Genomic DNA, 17,905 nt, shown 5'->3' with positions numbered 1-17,905 from the left:
TCTGTGTGTGTCGTGTGGAGCGGGATGTACAGCCCTCAGCTACTGCTCCAGCACCTGTCTGTCTGCTTCCTGACAGGATGATCATGGACTGACCTTTGACACTGTAAGAAAATCCACAATTAAATGCTTTCTTCTTTTTTTTTTTAATAAGAGTTGCCTTAATTGTGGTGTCTTTTCACAGCAATAGAACAGTAACTAAGACAGTAGATATTTCAGAGCATGTGCACAATGGATGGCCCACTACCTCCTGTCAGCACACCATCGGAAGTTCCCAGCAGCCAGTCAAGTCAGAGTAATCATGGAGTTCACTACTCATGATTCAATCATCCCTCAACGGTCTTTACTAAAGGAACTGTGGAGTACTGGGGAAGGGTAGAGCAGCCAATCAAAGCATTTTAAGGAGTAAATAACTGCTCTAGGCAACTAGCGCTGAACTGCTGGGACTCCTGGGAGACAGGAGACCATGCTTGCAGATTGTCCCAAAGGAGGAATAAGAAATCTGAACTATTTCTTCACCTGTTTGGGAAAGGAAGATTTATGTGCACTTGAGCCGCACTCTATGATGGCAGTTTGTATGAAGGTCAATAGGAGTGGAAGAGCAGCCACTGCTAATTATGGCTGCATCATCTGAGGCAGGCTGTACAGACATGGGCACTGGAAAGTCCCTTGGAAGGACAATGAGAAGTTGAAAAGGTGGAGAAGGATACCCCAAGCACTCCAACTGTGGACTCACTTCTAAGTCAGTGAGGGGTGATAAGATTCACAAAGAGAAAGTGGAAACTGGGCTGCCCATCAGAAGGGTGGGGTCTGTGGGTGCAGCAGCCCTGCAAGTCTATACAGAGAGGAGGAGGCAGTGATGCTGTTGAGAAATTGGGAGGTGACAGCAAACCAACTGAGGAGAAAGAGAAGGGAGGTGGTGAGGGTGGGAATTAGAGGATACCCAGGAAGATACAGAGGGCCAGAGGGCAGAGACTGAGCCCAGACTCAGCTCTTGGACAAGCCCCAGACATGGGTGTGTGACTGCAATGGCCAATTCTGGGAATGATGAGGGGCTAGTGTGGGTGGACCTGTGGCTATGAGAATGAGAGGAAGTGGTAAGGCTAGAGCTGGGAGGGGCCTCCCACAGGGGTGGGACTCAGTAGCCATGGATGATGGGTTCAGTGAAGAGGAGGGAGATCTGGGCTGAAGGCCTGAGGCTCCTGGAGACCGTCAGACAAGGAGGGCCAATGAAAGGGAGAGGAGCCGCAAAAGAATGCCGAGTTCAGCTTTCCAGAAACCAGACCATGTTGTGAAGTAAAGTTGTCACTATAGCTGCCCACTGCCTCTTGACCACAGACTTGCTTCCTTTTTAAAAGGGCCGAAGTCCTCAATGGTCCCTGAGAGGAACTGTTGGAGGCCACTCTACCTAGGCAAGTCTGCAAGTCAACCTTCACCAGGAAGCTATCCTGGGCATCCTCAGGTCTATTCTCCCTCGGCCATGCTCCCACCATAGACTGTGAGAAACAAAAGTGTATCCAAATCTGAGGCTCCCCTGGACACCCAAACTTCTCCCAGACTAAGGACCACAGATTCTATCAAGAATAGATAGAATCTATTCCCCAGAGTCAGCATGACGGCGCTATGACAGCTGGATGACTGCGGAACAGTGGAGGCATGGCTAGGGTTCTGTGATCAGAAACCAGTACCAGGCTAAAGGGTACTGAGGGAGGGCAGAACTGACCCCAGAATGCTCATGGCACCATCTTTGATGCTTGCATTCCGTCACCACGTTAGCCTCACTGGTTGAGAATTACTGCTGGTTCTATTTATCTAGCACGTACCCCAAAACCACAGCCACCACCAGAGCCAAGCCACCAGCATGCCTGCCCAGGTAACAGAAATGGGCTCTCCTTGATCTCTGGGCCTCCTCTACCAAAATGTACCATTCTCACTGTAGCTAATGCCGTTTCTACAGCAGGCGTGGGGTCAGTCCATGTCTGTGGCTAAGCTTCCAACGCTTACTCTGCACCAGCACATTGGGCATGCATTCCTCCTGGGGTCCCCAGCCCCTCACCTTCTTTCCCCTCTCCTGTCCACACTTCTCTAGGCTCCTACACAAGACTGATGCTGTCCCTCCCCACCTGGACACCAGGCGTTTGTGTGACTTGTTCCTTTACTTCATTCATCCTGTGGTTAAAAGTCCCTTCGTCATCATGGTCTTCCTAGCCACGGCCTGAGATCTAGGTGTTTCTCCAGCTCCTTTTCTGCCAGTGAATAAGCATTGGCTGCTTAAGACCAATGGCTTGGTGACTTGAGTCCATGCCCGGAACCCACCAGGGAAGAAGGGTACTGACCCCAGGAAGTCATCCTCCGACCTCTGCTGCTATGGGGTGGCATGTGCACATGATCATAATAAAGAAAAATTCATTCAAAAACTTTTTTAGTTAGTATTCGAAACGTGTATACAGCATGTGCAGCACCCAAGTGACAAGAGCAGAAAGCATGCATTGAGCACTTCCTGTATGCCTGGTGCTACTATCTTTTTTTTTTTAAGATTTATTCATTTATTATATATAAGTACACTGTAGCTGTCTTCAGATACACCTGAAGAGGGCATCGGATCTCTTTACAGATGGTTGTGAGCCACCATGTGGTTGCTGGGAATTGAACTCAGGACCTCTGGAAGAGCAGTCAGTGCTCTTAACCACTGAGCCATCTCTCCAGCCCCTGTTGCTACTATCTTATTTATTCCCCTCTGCAAACAGCCCTGGAAGGCAGATGTTACGACGGACTCACCTCACAGAGGAAGAGACTGAGGCATGGGGAATTTAACCCCCCCCCCATGTCACCCACCTATGAAGACATGAAGCAGGGAGTTGTATCTGTTAGCTACTACATTGTCAACATAGTAGGATAAACCTTCATCCTCACTCCCCCCTCCCCGCCAACATGCCAATGAACTCAGACCTCCAGCACTCCTCCCTAACAAAGAGATGAATAGTGGTAAGAATCAGAGAAGAGAGATCCATCCCTGTGAGGAGGAACAGGTAAGGAAGGGGAACAGGAAAGGACGCAGGATATAGGATAGTCAACAGCTTGACTCTGCCAAGATAGGGTAAGCTAGCCCTTCATAATTTCTGCTTCACTTAAGGTCTGTTAGATGGTTCTGGGCCAAAGGCTGAAGACATGAGAAATATAGGGGACTGTCCAGGCAGTCAGCTGTCTCTACAAGTTGTTTAAGTTTTGGAAGCTATGTTTTTGTGCTTCCTTTATATTCAGTACTATTTGATTTGTTCTCAGATCTCTGATGGGCTTGAAGACTAGTTATAGTCTCATAATCAAACTTAAGTTGCTTAGCATTAAGGAAGATGACCTAGATTTGAAAAGATGGTTTTCAGATGATAATCCAAGTTAAAATCAAAACACAATTCATGTATAGAATTGAAAACTCTTTAAGTTAGCATAGATGTTAGAGTAATGTACCTAGATTGACAAAATTGAAAGACTGGACATTATTAGGATACATCAGACCTTATAGTTTATATAATTGTTATAACTATGTTCAGTGTATATCTGAGAGAAAAGGCCTCAGAGAGAAATGGACAAAAAGGGGGAAATGCAGGTGCTCCTATTATCATGCTAATTAAGTTTACAAAAAACCTGTTTGCGGTCTCCTGTATGTAAAGCTGAGGGACCCTGCCCCCAGTGGGTTTTGATTGATAAATAAAGTTGCTGGTAGCCAATGACTGGGAAGGAAGACAGAGGCAGGATTTTTAGGATTCCCGGGCAAGGGAACAAGGAGGAACAGGAAGGGGGACAGCTGCCATGCCGGGGAAGGAGAGGAGACATCACATAAGAGAGGTGCAGAGGACAGAGAGCACAGATGACATGCAGGTGCCAGGGGTTGCGGCCCCAGAGGGCTACAGGTCTGGGTCTAGGGCAGCAAAGATGGAGTGTAGATTTTAGTAAGTAACACCTCAGGGATGTCGGAGGGGATTGGACCAGCCATGGAGGTTAGGAAGTGGCCCAGCCATTGGCCTGTTTAAGGCAACTTTATTTACCAATCAAAACTAACTGGGAGCAGTGTCCCTAGGTCTTACAGGGGTGACATTGCAAACAGGTTTTTGGGAAACCTAATTAGCATGAGATCAGAAGCAGCTACAGGAGTCCATCTTTGTCTTGGGACCCTGACAAGAGCTTTATGTTAAGAAGAGGGAGAGATGGGTGCAGGGCAGGAGTCTTGTGTGATTGGCCAGCCTGGGGCAGTGGCCTGTGCTCAGTTCTAGTCTTTCAGGACAATTCTGAAAAGAGTCCTTATTGCTGCCATCTCCCGAGGGGTGCTCTGGTTCCCCCAGGTGCTCACTGCGGCCTCCATCACCTGGAGTGGCTTGTCTGGAACAGCTTGTTGCTCCTTTGGGGTGGTTTCAGTTTCTGGACATGAGGATGTTTGTCAGTCAGTTCTGTTGTTCCTGGAGTCCAAGGTGACTCAGGAGAGCTACCCAAGAAGGACGAGACTAAGTCAGAGAGGAACAAGCTGGAGTTTGCCATGCCAGGGACTAGAACTCTCCTTTACCCTGTCTCACAAATGCTCATGCGGACCCCCTGCATACAGAGAACACACCTCACAAACGTCACTTGCCAGCACTCCTGTAGACACCATCCCTGTTGCTTATGTTCTATCTGTATCCATGCATACATACCCAGAATCAACAGACATAGATCCCCACAGATCGCAAGGTTTATCATGATTAACAGGCCAGCAGAGATGCGCAGGCTCACATGTCCTGGTCCACATGCCTATATAAAAAATGCAGACACCCCATCCACCCTGGCTCACATGTACAAGGAAGTGGCAGTGTGCAGAGGTGCGTGTGTATACATTTTTACATAAGAACAGATATTTATGGAGTACCTGCTGTATGCCCTGTGCTGTGCTAGAGGCTGAGAATGGATCAGGGCATATCCCACGCATAATCTAGCTTGACAGGACATGCATGGACAATGGCCAAATCTGAGAGAGCCCCCACCTCCCACGTGTTTCCTCTGCACTCAGAGTTGACTCTGCTGTGTATCGAGTGACCATATTGACTTCACCCATGTGATATGTACATACATGAGCATGCATAGCATTCTCTCAGAAGCGATGTAGCACAATTGAGCACACAGAGCTCATCATTACATTCTTCCCAGCAGTGAGGTCCATGACCATGTATGCACAGGCTTGCAAGCTTCTCGGTATCCCCTCCCTCCCAGGGCCGCCTACTCTCCCTATGCTCTGCCACGGTTCACAGACACTGAGTCTCCTGAGAATGGGTGCCCACAGGGAGGAGGGGATGTGGTGACTTTGCTTCCAGGCAACTGTGGTGAGTTTCGGCAGAGACTCCCTTCCTCACAGAGGCCCTGCTTTACTGAAAGCACTGGCTACTGTGGTTTCCCCACATCAAAAAGGTCAGACTCTCACAAGAATATTTACTGAGAATTGTCAATCAATAAGCAGTTACTGTAGCTGTTGCTTATACTCTGGGGATAGATCAGAGTGAACAAACCCAGGACGGGTCCTATAGAAGTTTAGGGCAAAGATAGAGCCATGGTTAAGCAGAAGAAGAGACCTGTCTTAGTTAGGATTTTACTGCTGGGAACAGACACCATGACCAAGGCAACTCTTATAAGGATAACATTTAATTGGGGCTGGCTTACAGGTTCAGAAGTTCAGTCCATTATCATCAAGGCAGGAGCATGGCAGCATCCAGTCAGGCATGGTGCAGGAGGAGCTGAGAGATCTACATCTTCATCTGAAAGCTGCTAGCAGAATACTGGCTTCCAGACAGGTAGGATGAGGGTCTTAAAGCTCAAGCCCACAGTGACACACCTACTCCAACAGGGCCACACCTTCTAATAGTGCCGCTCCGTGGGCCAAGCACATATAAGCCATTACATTCCACTCCCTGGCCCTCATAGGTTTGTTCAAACACATGAGTCTATGGGGGTCATATCTACCCATACATAGCATAAAAAATACATTTAGTCCAACTTCCAAAGCCCCCATAGCCTAATAACAAAACATTAAAAGGTCAAATTTCAAGGTCTCTTCTGAGATTTATTCAATCACTTAACTATACCCCCCAAAGCAAGACAAAAAACAAAAACAAAAACAACCCCCCCAAAATAAAACAGCTGAGAAAACTCCAAATTCTTTATTTCCATGTCTGATGTCAAAGCGATCTTCAGATCTTCAACTCCTTTTTCACCTTTGTTGACTGATTTTTTTTCTTTAGTTGGTTCCACACCCTGTTAGCAGCTTTCCTCAGCAGATAGCCCACAGCTCTGACATCTGGAACATCTTGGGGTCTCCAAGGCAACTTCAACATTACAGCTTCTTGTTCCAATGTCTGGGATCCACACATGATCTTCTGGGCTCCTCCAAAGGGCTGAGTTCATTTCTCCAGCTCTGCCCTCTGTAGCTCTCTAAGCTCAGGTTGATCCACTCCACTGCTGCTGCTGTTCTTGGTGTTGATCCCATGGTACTGGCATCTCCAATACACTGGGGTCTTCTGCTGCAACTAGGCTTCACCAATAGCCACTCATAGGCTCTCTTCATGGTGCCAAGCCTCAAATCCTTTACATGACCCCTTTTGTCTTGGGCTGTCAACTACAACTGAGGCTCTACCTTCACCAATGGCCTTCCATGGCCTCTCACAGTGCCAAGCCTCAGCTGTTCTTCATGACCCCTTCATGCCTTCAAAACCAGTACCACCTGGGTGACTCTTACACATTACCAAGTACAGCTACAGCACGAGGTACAACCTTGGCTATCTCTGGAACACAGCTTCTTTGTGCTCTCAGAATATACTTCCCAGAAGATTTCACCTCAGTGATGCTGGTCTCTTCTTAATCACCACTAATTTGTTAGCTCCAGCTAACCAGCATCAATTATCCCAGTCTTCCCTTCTATTCGGGACTCTAAGGCCACATGGCCTAAGCTGCTGTATTCTGCTGCTTGCTAAGGCTGGAACATGGTCCCCTTTATTCTATTATCAGCTTTGTTTTCCAACTCCCTCTCTACCTAAGCTTGGCTGTTCATACAATTTAAATCACTCTCAGTAACAAAGTCTTCCATATTCCTAAGAGGATAGCCCATTAAGCCCCATTTAAAAGCATTCCACTGTTTTCCAAATTCAAAGTCCCAAAATCCACATCCTTCCAAACAAAAGCATGGTCTGGCCTATCACGGCAATATCCCAGTTCCTGGTACCAACTTCTGTCTTAGGGTTTTACTGCTGTGAAGAGACACCATGGCCAAGGCAACTCTTGTAAGGACAACATTTAATTGGGGCTGGCTTACAGGTTCAGAGGTTCAGTCTATTATCACCAGAGCAGCATCCAGTCAGGCATTGTGCAGGCAGAGCTGAGGGTTCTACATCTTCTGAAGGCTGCTAGTAGAAGACTGACTTCCAGGCAGGTAGGATGAGGGTCTTAAGCCCAGGCCCACAGTGACACACCTATTCCAACAGGGCCACACCTTCTAATAGTGCCACTCCCTGGGACAAGCATATACAAACCATGACAAGGCCAGACAACAGGAATGCATGCCACCAGGAGACCAAATCAACCGAGTTCCCGGTCATAATTGGGCTGTGCTGTGAGTTGGTAATTGACAAAAAGAACCTGACCACTGTGTTGTGGTGGTTGACTGTCACATGCTAGTCAACAAGAAAGGACACAGAGCCACAGGCAGCCACAGCCTGAGGAGTTGGCATTTCTCCCCTCCTGGTAGACTAGGCCAGAGCTTTGATGCCCAGGATAGGACTGTGCCATTGGGAGGACTGGCGGTGTGGTGTGTTGACTTGTTCTCTCATTGGGGAAGCACTCACATTGTGCTGGGCTCCTTCCGAGACTGATAAAGGAGGGCAGGCTTGGAAGACCCAGAAAAGAGACATTTGGCCAAGGCCCAGGAGTCTCCTGAAGGTGGTGGCGTTTGAGCTGAAAGGTGATGAAGCCCCAGGAAGAAGCATGTGCCACCACATGAACCATGTGCAGTGTGTGTGTGTGTGTGTGTGTGTGTGTGTGTGTGTGTGTGTCCATCTGTGTATCATGGTGCATGTGTGGAAGCCGGAGAACAACTTGTGGGAGTTGCTTCTCTCCTTCCTCCATTTGGGTCCCACGTTGGGAGGCTTAGAAGCAAGCCCTGTTCCCCGCTGGGGCACCTCACCAGCCTCAGTGAGTGGAGCACTTAAAGGCTAGAGGCTTTGCAAGGACCCACTCACGAAAACCCCCAGACGATCCTCTGGAGATATCAAATATTGTTAGTCTCATGAGAAGGTCAATGCTCATACACCTGCTCTGTTCTGTCTGCCACTCCTTTGCCTTGAAGTGTCTGAGGTAGATTCAGTCTAGGGATGGCTTTATAGGGTACCAAACCATGGCAAGTAACTGTCAATTTAGTTCTGCGTTTAATTACCTGCTAATGTGGGAAGTGATCAGTTCCACTAAAATCCCTTCCACCCCTCCCCACCACAGCCCTTCACACACAATCCAAGTATTATCTAATGAGGATGGGTTACCAACGATGTAAGTCAATCAGCCAATCAACAAACACTGACAAGAATTTTTATGTCTTGTTCTGACCCAGGGATGAGCTGGAGGTTCCTTGTTTCCATTATTATTATTATTATTATTATTATTATTATTATTATTATTACTACTACTACTACTAATACTAATACTAATACTAATAATAATAATAATACCTGTGTCAGTCTGGCCTGGGACTAGGGCCCAGGACAGAAGAAAAAAAAATGGATCTCAACCATTGAGGAGATTACTAAGGAGTGAACAGGAATCACAATTTTTATCCATTTAAAACGTTCCTCTATAACAAGTCTGAGCAAGCCTGGTGTGGGGGTGCACATCTGTGAGACTGACCAGGAGACACCGAGCTCCCGACCTCCAGGGTGAACCCACTACTATTATTTTGCTGAATGGACGTAGTCCCAAGCTGACCTCTGAAGTCATCTCTCTGCTGGTGCAGCCCTCAAACTGCGTCAGGGAAGTTTCTTGGTAGCAGTGAATGGTGGTTAATACAAAGACTCTCAATTGATCAAAGTGCGGGGCTTGTTAGTGGAGTGCTCAGCCACATGGGACATCCACGCAGCTTAGGGACCATTGAGGATGAGGGGGGAAAATTGTTAGAGCCAAGAGACTGGAGAGAACCACAGTGAACCATGTCAGCTGTGGTCACCTACAGAAGACTGTGCAAGCCAGAGCCAGTCAGCAAACCAGTAAAGAGTTTGAAAAGCTTTATGAACCCCCACCCTGGGGGGATCAGTTTTCTTTGAAGGTGTGGCCGCATACCCCAGTGAATGGCCCCACACCACAAATGTGTGGGCAGCCTAAAGTGGACTGTGTGGGTTATTATGAAAGAGAGAGAGAACAGGAAGTTGAGTAGGGACGGGGGTGAGGGGTGAATCCGAGAGGAGTCAGGGGAGGAAGTGGAAGATGAACAGTATTGAAATCTACTGTGGGTATGCACGCGTGATAGTACACATTCATGATAGTATGCATGTGTGATAGCCTCAAAGAGTTAACATGAATGGTATATTAAAAAGAGAGCGCTCCAGACTAGCCTAGACTACACAGTGAGAACCCGCCTCAAGCCAAGAAGCAAACATTATTAATAAATGGTAAGAGATGGATGTGAGCATAGAGAGAGCCTCAGGAAGAGCCATGGTGGCTGAACCTGAAAAGAAGATGCTTTGGTTATGGGGTGTGGGTAGGTGGCGGCACGCCTGGAGGAGAGCTGCTGCTGAGCTGTCCTGGAGCTCTACAGTGACGGGGAGTTCATGGTAAGTATACTAAATCCTGCTGGGTGGCGTGTGCATGTGTGTCTGTGTGTGCTCGCGTGTGCATGTGCACGAGTGTGCATGTGTGTGTGTGTGCGCGATGGAAGCCTAAGGCCAATGTTAATGTCTTCATTGTCCCTCTCCATCTTGTATTTTGAGATAGGGTTTCTCACTGAGCCTGGAGCTCCCCACTTCAATTAAGCTGGCCAGCCAGCAAGTACCAGGAAGCCTCCTGTCTCTGCATCCCCAGAGCTGGATTACAGGTGCCTGCCCCTATATCCAGATGCTTTTGCATGGATACAGGGTACAAGACCTCAGGTCTTCAGGTTCCTCCAGTCAGGTTCCTCCAGTCAACACTTTACTGACTGAGCCATGTCACCAAACCTGGAATATATTTTTAAATGGTTACAATGGTACATTTTCTGTTACATGAATTCAATCTTTTTTTTTTTTAATTTTATTTATGAGTGTTCTATCTGCCTGTAGATTTGCACACCAGAAGAGAGCATCTGATCCCATTACAGATGGTTGTGAGCCACCATGTGGTTGCTGGGATTTGAACTCAGGACCTCTGGAAGAGCAATCAGTGCCCTTAACATCTGAGCCATCTCTCCAGCCCACAAGAATTCAGTCTTAATGGAGGATAACTTCATGAGGTTTTGGGTTTTTGTTTGTTTGTTTGTTTGGTTGGTTGCTTGGTTGGTTGGTTTTTTTGGTCAATGTGACAGAAACAAGAGTTACTTGAGAAGAAAGATCCTCAACTGAGGACTTCGCTCTCTCAGACTGCCCTGTAGGCATGTTTGTACAGCATACTCTCAATTAATGATTGATGTGGGAGGGCCCAGTCCACTGTAGGTGGTGCCACCCCCTCGGTGGGTGGTTCTGGCTTGCAAAAGAAAGAAGACTGAGCAAGCCATGAGGGGCAAGCCAAGAAGAGTATCCTCCATGACTTTGGCTTCAGTTCCTGTCCTGGCTTCCCCTGGTGATGAACTGTGAGGTGGAAGTGTAAGCCAAACAGCCTTTTCATCTCCAAGCTGCTTTTGGCCAGTGTTTTATCACAGCAAACTAGGGCAGGCCCCAGCACCTCATAAACCCACCACAGCCGCTTGTGGCCACACACTCAAAGCACTCAGAAGGTGGAGGCACCAGGATCAAGTTCAAGGTTGTCCTTGACTACATAGGGAACGTGAGGCTTCTATGTCCCTCCCCCCAAAAGACCAATCTCTGCTTCAATCATCAGTCTTGTGGCTGCAAAGAGCAGAACTACTGTGTGTGTGTGTGTGTGTGTGTGTGTGTGTGTGTGTGTGTGTGTGTGTGTGTGTATGTGAGTGTGTGTGTGTGTGATGCTAGTTTTCAAATGTGTGTGTATAGGTATACATGTGCATTCGTGTATGCACATGTGTCAAAGACCAGGGGTCATCAATTACTCTCCACCTATTGATTGATTGATTGATTGATTGATTGATTGACAGAGTCTTTTACTGAACCTGGAGTGCATCCATTTGGCTAGGAGGGCTAACTATCCAGCTCCATGGATCTGCCCGTCATGCTCCACCCCCCACCCCCCACCGGCTTTTTACATGGTGCTGGGAATCATGCAGTCCTTACACATGCCAAGCAAGCACCTTATCAACGGAGCCACCTCCCCAGGGTTCAGAACTGGCTTTTCAAGGTAAGTTCTAATGCACATCTGCAACCCCAGGATTTGGGAGGCAGAAGCAAGAGCATATTTCCAAGCACAACCTGGGCTCCACGGGAAGACCCTGCACCAAGATAAACTGAAGTGCATTTACTGGCTTATTATTTTAAAGGTTTAAGGCTGTGGTTTAAGCATGTGTGAGTCAAGGGAGGGGGTGAATTCCTTCAGAGTGGAAGGCTTGGGTTTTGGGGTGTGCTTCATTTGTATGGACAGTTGAGTCTCAATGGGAACAGAAAGCGGTGGTTGTGGGGTGTCAGAAGACTAGGCTTGTCACCTACAAGCCCGTGGATCCCAAAGAAAGCACCCAGGAGGTCCAGTACTAGTTCTGGGAACGCTCTCAATGGTCAACTTTGATCACATTGCTTCCTGTGCCTACCTACCACTGTACCAGCTAGAGAAGGGAATTCTCTGATCGGCTGAACATGAGTCACATGCTGGATAGTTGACGGGGGTCTGCCAGGTCCACAGAAGCCTGTGAACTAGGAGTTACAAGCTGGTCCCCAAGGAGGCCACTCTGTTATCAAGAGGACAGACTGCGATGTGTTAGTGTAGGGTCCTGGGAAGCAGGGGCCCCTGGAGAAGTGGGAAGGAAGGCCCACCAGGGAGGCCAGGGTCTGAAACTGCATAATGTGGCAAGGTCACACTAGCTAAAGCTGTAAGAGTTAACAGGTTAGATTAGGAAGTGGTAAGCAGTGAGGGAGTGGGGTCTTGGTGTGGAGAGACCTGACTGTGGATTGCTTCCTGTGTGCCCAGCCACACGCTGTATCTGTGTGCGTACTCTCTGTTCCTCCCTCCCTCCCCTTCCCGTGTGTGTGTGTGCCCATGGGTGTTCTTGTGTATCCTCACATGTGTGGATGCCCCTGTATATTACAGTGAAGGTCAGAGGTCAATACTGTCTTTTTCAATGACTCTGCACCCGACTTTTTGAGACAGGGTCTCTTACTGAACCTGGAGCACACGGACTCTCCAAAACTGGCTGTCAAGTGGCCCCAGGAACTTCCTGTTGCTGTTTCCCTCATACTGGGGTCACAGGTGCTTGGCACCATCTGGAATTCTGCATGAGACCTGAGGATCTGAACTCAGATTCTCCGGCCTGTTTATCAAACACTTCATCCAAAACGCTGTCTCCCAACCCCCTAGTTACACTTTTCCTGTTATTAGTCTCTAGACTTTAAAAAAATGTTTTGAGTCTTTTATTTAATTAACTTTATTTTCAAAAGAAACCTCATCTCCCCAAGATGGAAAAAATGGTGTCTTTACCATAAATTGGAGGGAAGTGCAGACAATGAAACAGAAACCCACACTGCCTGCTGTGGGCTGCTGTCCCACCCTGGTGGGTGATCAGCAGAGGAGAACTGAGAGAGGGCTCAAGAAGAGAGAGGCAGAGAGCCACAGTGAGTTCCTCACTCACTCCACCAGAGGCCCAGTACGGCATCAAGACAGTTTTGGTGAGCAGTTACTATGTGTCTGGGCTGCGAATGCAGCATTGTGGCCATGGTCAGAAACCTCAGCCCTGCAGCCCACCTTGGAGGAGAAGACCCACTGGAAGGGAAGGAGGAAGGGTCTGTCCATAATGCCCATAATATGTGGTTGTACATGTGTGGCATGAGATAATGCCATGTGCCAGCTGGGCTGCTGACGTGGCTGAACACTGTGTGCAAATGCCCAGCAGCTGCTGTGGGTGACCCTGGAGTTTACACACACAGGCACCGAAAAGAGACAGTGGGATATTAGTCCCTTTGTCAGTCATCTACAAGTCTGTCTCTGTAGGACCAGAGTTAGAAAGAATTATGATTAACTTAGTAGGTGAAGAGGGGGCAGAAGAGAAAGGAGGAGAGAAGAGGAAGAGAATGGGGGAGTAAAAGAAGAGAGAGAAAGGGGCTGGAGAGATGGCTCAGTGGTTAAGAGCACTGACAGCTCTTCCAGAGGTCCTGAGTTCAGTTCCCAGCAACCGCATGGTGGCTCACAACCATCTGGAATGGGATCCGATGCACTTTTATCTGAGTACGGCAGCATACTCATATAAAAGAAAAGATAATAAATCATTAAAAAAGAAGAGGAAGTAGAAATCCAAAGGAGGAGGAGAAGGAGCAGGAGGAGACTGAGATGGACCGCAGCGCCACCCCTGACACACACACACACACACACACACACACACACACACACACACACACACACACACACACCAGTGGCTACAGGGAAGAAAGAGGCCCCTGGGTTGGTATGTTGGCACTGTAATTTTTATTCTGACTGTAACATTCACTGCTTCCTGCAAGCATAAACGTGTGCAGGTTCCGGGAACTAGGGCCTGCCTGCCCTGGCAGTTCCTGTCCCATCTGCTAAACACTGAAGATTGCTTTCCCATGGCCAAGAACTCCGGTTTAAACAAAAGCACACAGCTTAGGACTTGGGAGGCAGGCTTGATGGTTCGATGATGTGTTGGAGGACCTTTTCCTCTCCGCCACGCCGCATCTGCCTTTATCTCCCATCTCTGTGCTGTCTCTTCACGATCACAAGGTGGACGACAAAGCAGCATACCTTACACACAGAGCAGGCAGAAAGCAGCAAAGGACTTTCTCCTGTGCTTTTCCTGGTGAGGGAGAACTGTTAGTGTGACCTGTGGTCCCACAGTAGCAAAGGACAACCACGTAGAATGACTTAGGCTGAGATGGCCAGATGGAAATTGAGACAGAAGGGTAAGTCAGAGTAGCCAGAACCAGTGCTCATCAGAGGACCAAGGGACAGGCTCAAAGGACAGTGTGGACTACAACTGTGTGACGCCCGGACCACAAGTTAATAACATTATGGAGTGGCATTCGATGTAAGGGACTGGATCTGGGTCTGCATGGAAGGTGCTGGGACAGAGGACCTGGACCTTTGAGAGTTGGTGCTATGCAGTGGCAGAGGGGGTGGGGTTGGCTCCCCAGTGGAGTCCTTGCCTGCTGTGAGGCCCTCTGCTCATCCCCTCAGCACTGCAAAGGAAAACGTTGCACATATGGAGAGATGGGGACATGTGCAGACACAGCGTGGTGACAGTGGGGCACATTTTACCCTGGACTTGTTTTGTGCTGTACTTGGGAATAAGGATGCCATTTTCCTTGAGCGTGATTTACTGCTCCACTCCTGCACCATCCAGACGCACTCAGTAGGACATCAAGAATAAGCTTAGCGAGTGCTTTTAAAGAGTCATGTGTGCAAGAGCCATTCCTGGGGCTCACTGAAGCGATAATGTATTTAACTCTCACCACAGGCTCCTGAGACAGATGTGTATGCGAGTTCAGAGAGAGGCTGCAGACTGGCCCGGCGTCGCACAGTTGGGCTTAGGGTATCCTGAATGTCTGTGCTGTTCTCCAGAGCAGGAGCATTTGTGGGAGAAAAACAGAGGAAGCTGGGCTGCACCTACTTGGGCTGCAGCTGGGGAGCTCCAGGAACGCAGGATGGTGCTGGGACAGTCGCGGCCACCAGGGGGCAGCAGGGACCAAGGCATAGCTCTTCCCTTCTCACTGTATACATTGGGCCCTCTGGACACAGGAGCTCCTGGGTGTCTCTTGCTCCTGCCTTCATTTTTCCCCTGAGTTTCACCCCAGAGTGATGACACGCCATGCCCACGGTCCCACGGACACTGACGTCGCTTGAGTTCTCTGTGGTATCACCGCAAATCCGCGACGTCACCGGCGCTGCAAACCCACAGTGCGCAGTGCTCCCGCGGTTTTGGTTTTTATTTAATGACCTAAGTGGGAAATCTATGTCAGAAAAGTTGAACAGGACACGCGCGCTTCGCGACCACCCACGAGGCAGGAACCAACCCAAAATAAACCCAAAGCAGCGTTTTCTTCCACCGAGTTAAAGCAGATGAAGTTTGCTCACAGTGTCTTCCAGAGCATCCAGCACAGCGGGGGCTGCTGGGAAAATCCCAGCCCACAACACCTGGCTGGATGCACCCACCAGCCGCAGGGACCTTCCACAGACCCTTGGGTCCTTTCTTTTTCCACTTTTCTAGACCTTTCCCTGTCCTTTCCAGGTGGAGGTCGTTGAGATAAAGGAAACGTTGACTAACAAAGCTTAGATGCCAATAAACGAATAAAAGTGTTCATTTTAAGTGAAAATTTCAGTTCCTTAGTCGAACCAGCCACATTTCAAGACTAAGTACCCGGAAGTGTTTCCTGTGTGGTTTGAATTTTGTGTGCTGCCCTGGGAAACTTGGCTGGATTTGAATGCCTGTGGAGACGGATTAAGAGGAGGATTACTCACTGTGCTATTTAGAGTCCTTTGGGAGGGATCAGGGTTAGGTAAGCTCATTAGAGTAGGCTCTGGAATCATAATGATTATCCACAGAAACCAGACACACACGTTCACACCACACACACATAGAAGTAAACGTACATATGCACACACATACATAAATGAGCACACACATATACTCATATACTCACACCACACACAAACTCCACACATAATACAAGTCACATCATATACATACACAAACAGGTACACCACATACATACACACATACACAAGCACACACACCAACAAACACAAGCACACACACACCACACATACATAAGCACACACACATCACACATATACACACACTCACACATACACGAGCACACACACGTATTCTCCTATGGGATGCTCTGACTCACCTGAGGGCTCCACTCCTTGACTTCAGAACTATGAACTGAAATAAGCCTCTTTTCTTTATAACTCACTTGTGTGTGCTACAGGGTGAGAGCACAGAGAGCAACCTTGGCTGCTTCTATTTCAGCACATAGCTGTGTGGGGTAGAGCTGCTGTACACAGCCACTTGCTTACAAAGTCCCTTTTTCAGACTGAGCTTTGAGCCAGCGTCCTATGGTTTGGATATAAAGTGTAAACCCATAGGCTCATGTGTTTAAATACCTGGTCCCAGCTGGTGACCCTGTTCCGGGACATGGTGGAACCTTTTGGGTACCAGGCTTTTCTAGCAGAAGGCAGCCACCCGTGGTCCTTGGTGATGGCCACCTCTAGTTCCTGTCCCTTGGGTGTAGACAAGCCCCACGGCAATTCTTTCCACAGCAGAAAGCCACTGAGGCCACCATGCCATCCTCAGCACGGTGGAAGGAATACTCTGAACTGTGAACCAAAACAGGCTTCTCGTGTAGGCTGCTGCTCCCTGGGGCTTTTGGAAGTTGAGAAATGTACCTGGCATACTCATTTCTTGGTGTGTCCTGATTCTCTTTTTGCAAATTTGAAATGAAATTTTGATTTGTGCTCCTGATCTGAGAAAACTTGACAATTGACTAGCATGAAGAGGCGGGATGGGTGAAGGTTGGAACTCACAATGGGGAACCTTAGCTACTGAGTGAGTACGGGAGCCAGGAGGGCACATGCTGGCACCTTCAATGACTGCAGGCGGGAGAATCTGGAAGAAGCCAAGGCAGAAGGCAAGGTCACAGTAGGACAGAGAATCCCAAGTGCCTAAGGCTTGTGTACCTTTCACTCTGGCACCTATGTCACCAGAGACACCCAGGAGATGGAAAGAGGGTAGTAATGGAGCTCACAGAGATCTTAGCAGCTTCCTGGTTTGCAAACGACGGGAGTGGGTGCAGGCAGTGTAAAGGGAGAGGAGGCAGAGGACAGAGGACCAGTGAAGAAACCCTGGGCTAATCCAGAGGTCAGAGCTTGAAGGTCAAGTGTCAGACTGGGGAGCTGGGTTTTTTGAAACAGGGTCTCACTGTAAGAGCCTAGGCTAGCCTTAAACTCTCTGGCTCTTTACCACTGTTTTAGACAAGCACCATCATGCTTTGAAAAGGTACTTTACAGAGGAAGTTCCAAGGCCATACTGGGAGCAGTTTCCCAGACAGTTAGTTCATTCCTGTGGAGTCATTTCCCTCCAGAATGCAAACATGAGCCATGGGGATTTTAAACCCAGACTTCTCCTTCAGCCAGGTGGGAGGGACACCCCCGAAAGGTAGACCTTGGAAGGCTCCATTTCCTCTCAACTCCTGCTTAGGGGTGTGGTAAGCTTATTCTGGGAAGCTGGGTGTAGTAGCACACACCTGCAATCCAGCACTCAGTGATGTTAGAGGCCAGTCTGAGCCACAGAGAGACCTTGTCTTTTGGAAGACTGTTCTGAGATGTGAAAGTGTGAGGCTGGCAGAACTAAGGTACACTAGTATCCAACGGCACACCGGCCTCCATCATGCCAGGACCCTAATCTCTGATGCTGTGACCACACCAGTTCCTTGTGCCTCAAACTTCAGACACGAGTCCTCTGCTGCGTGTTCTAAGTTCGTCTTGGCTTTTTGCAGATACCATGCGCTCACCTCAAAAGTGGCCTCCTTCAAGCCTCCCTGAGTGACCTGTCTCTGGTCTTTCCTTCTTAACATCATACTCAAAATACAGA

At 48.5% G+C, this 17,905-nt stretch overlaps 1 long non-coding RNA gene across 1 annotated transcript; it reads left to right on the top strand.

Annotated features, from left to right (window-relative positions):
- Positions 1-9,445: 9,445 nt before the first annotated feature.
- LOC120097359 (uncharacterized) lies at positions 9,446-12,809 on the top strand. The gene is made up of 3 exons (XR_005494646.1): positions 9,446-9,821; positions 11,291-11,490; positions 12,451-12,809. It is a non-coding gene; the product is annotated as an uncharacterized LOC120097359 (long non-coding RNA).
- The last annotated feature ends 5,096 nt before the right edge of the window (positions 12,810-17,905 follow it).

The sequence above is a fragment of the Rattus norvegicus genome, chromosome 1 (genome assembly GCF_036323735.1).
Source record: "Rattus norvegicus strain BN/NHsdMcwi chromosome 1, GRCr8, whole genome shotgun sequence".
Lineage (NCBI taxonomy): Eukaryota > Metazoa > Chordata > Mammalia > Rodentia > Muridae > Rattus > Rattus norvegicus.
The sequence above is the reverse complement of the archived record's forward strand: the minus strand, read 5'-3'. Positions and strand labels throughout refer to the sequence as shown.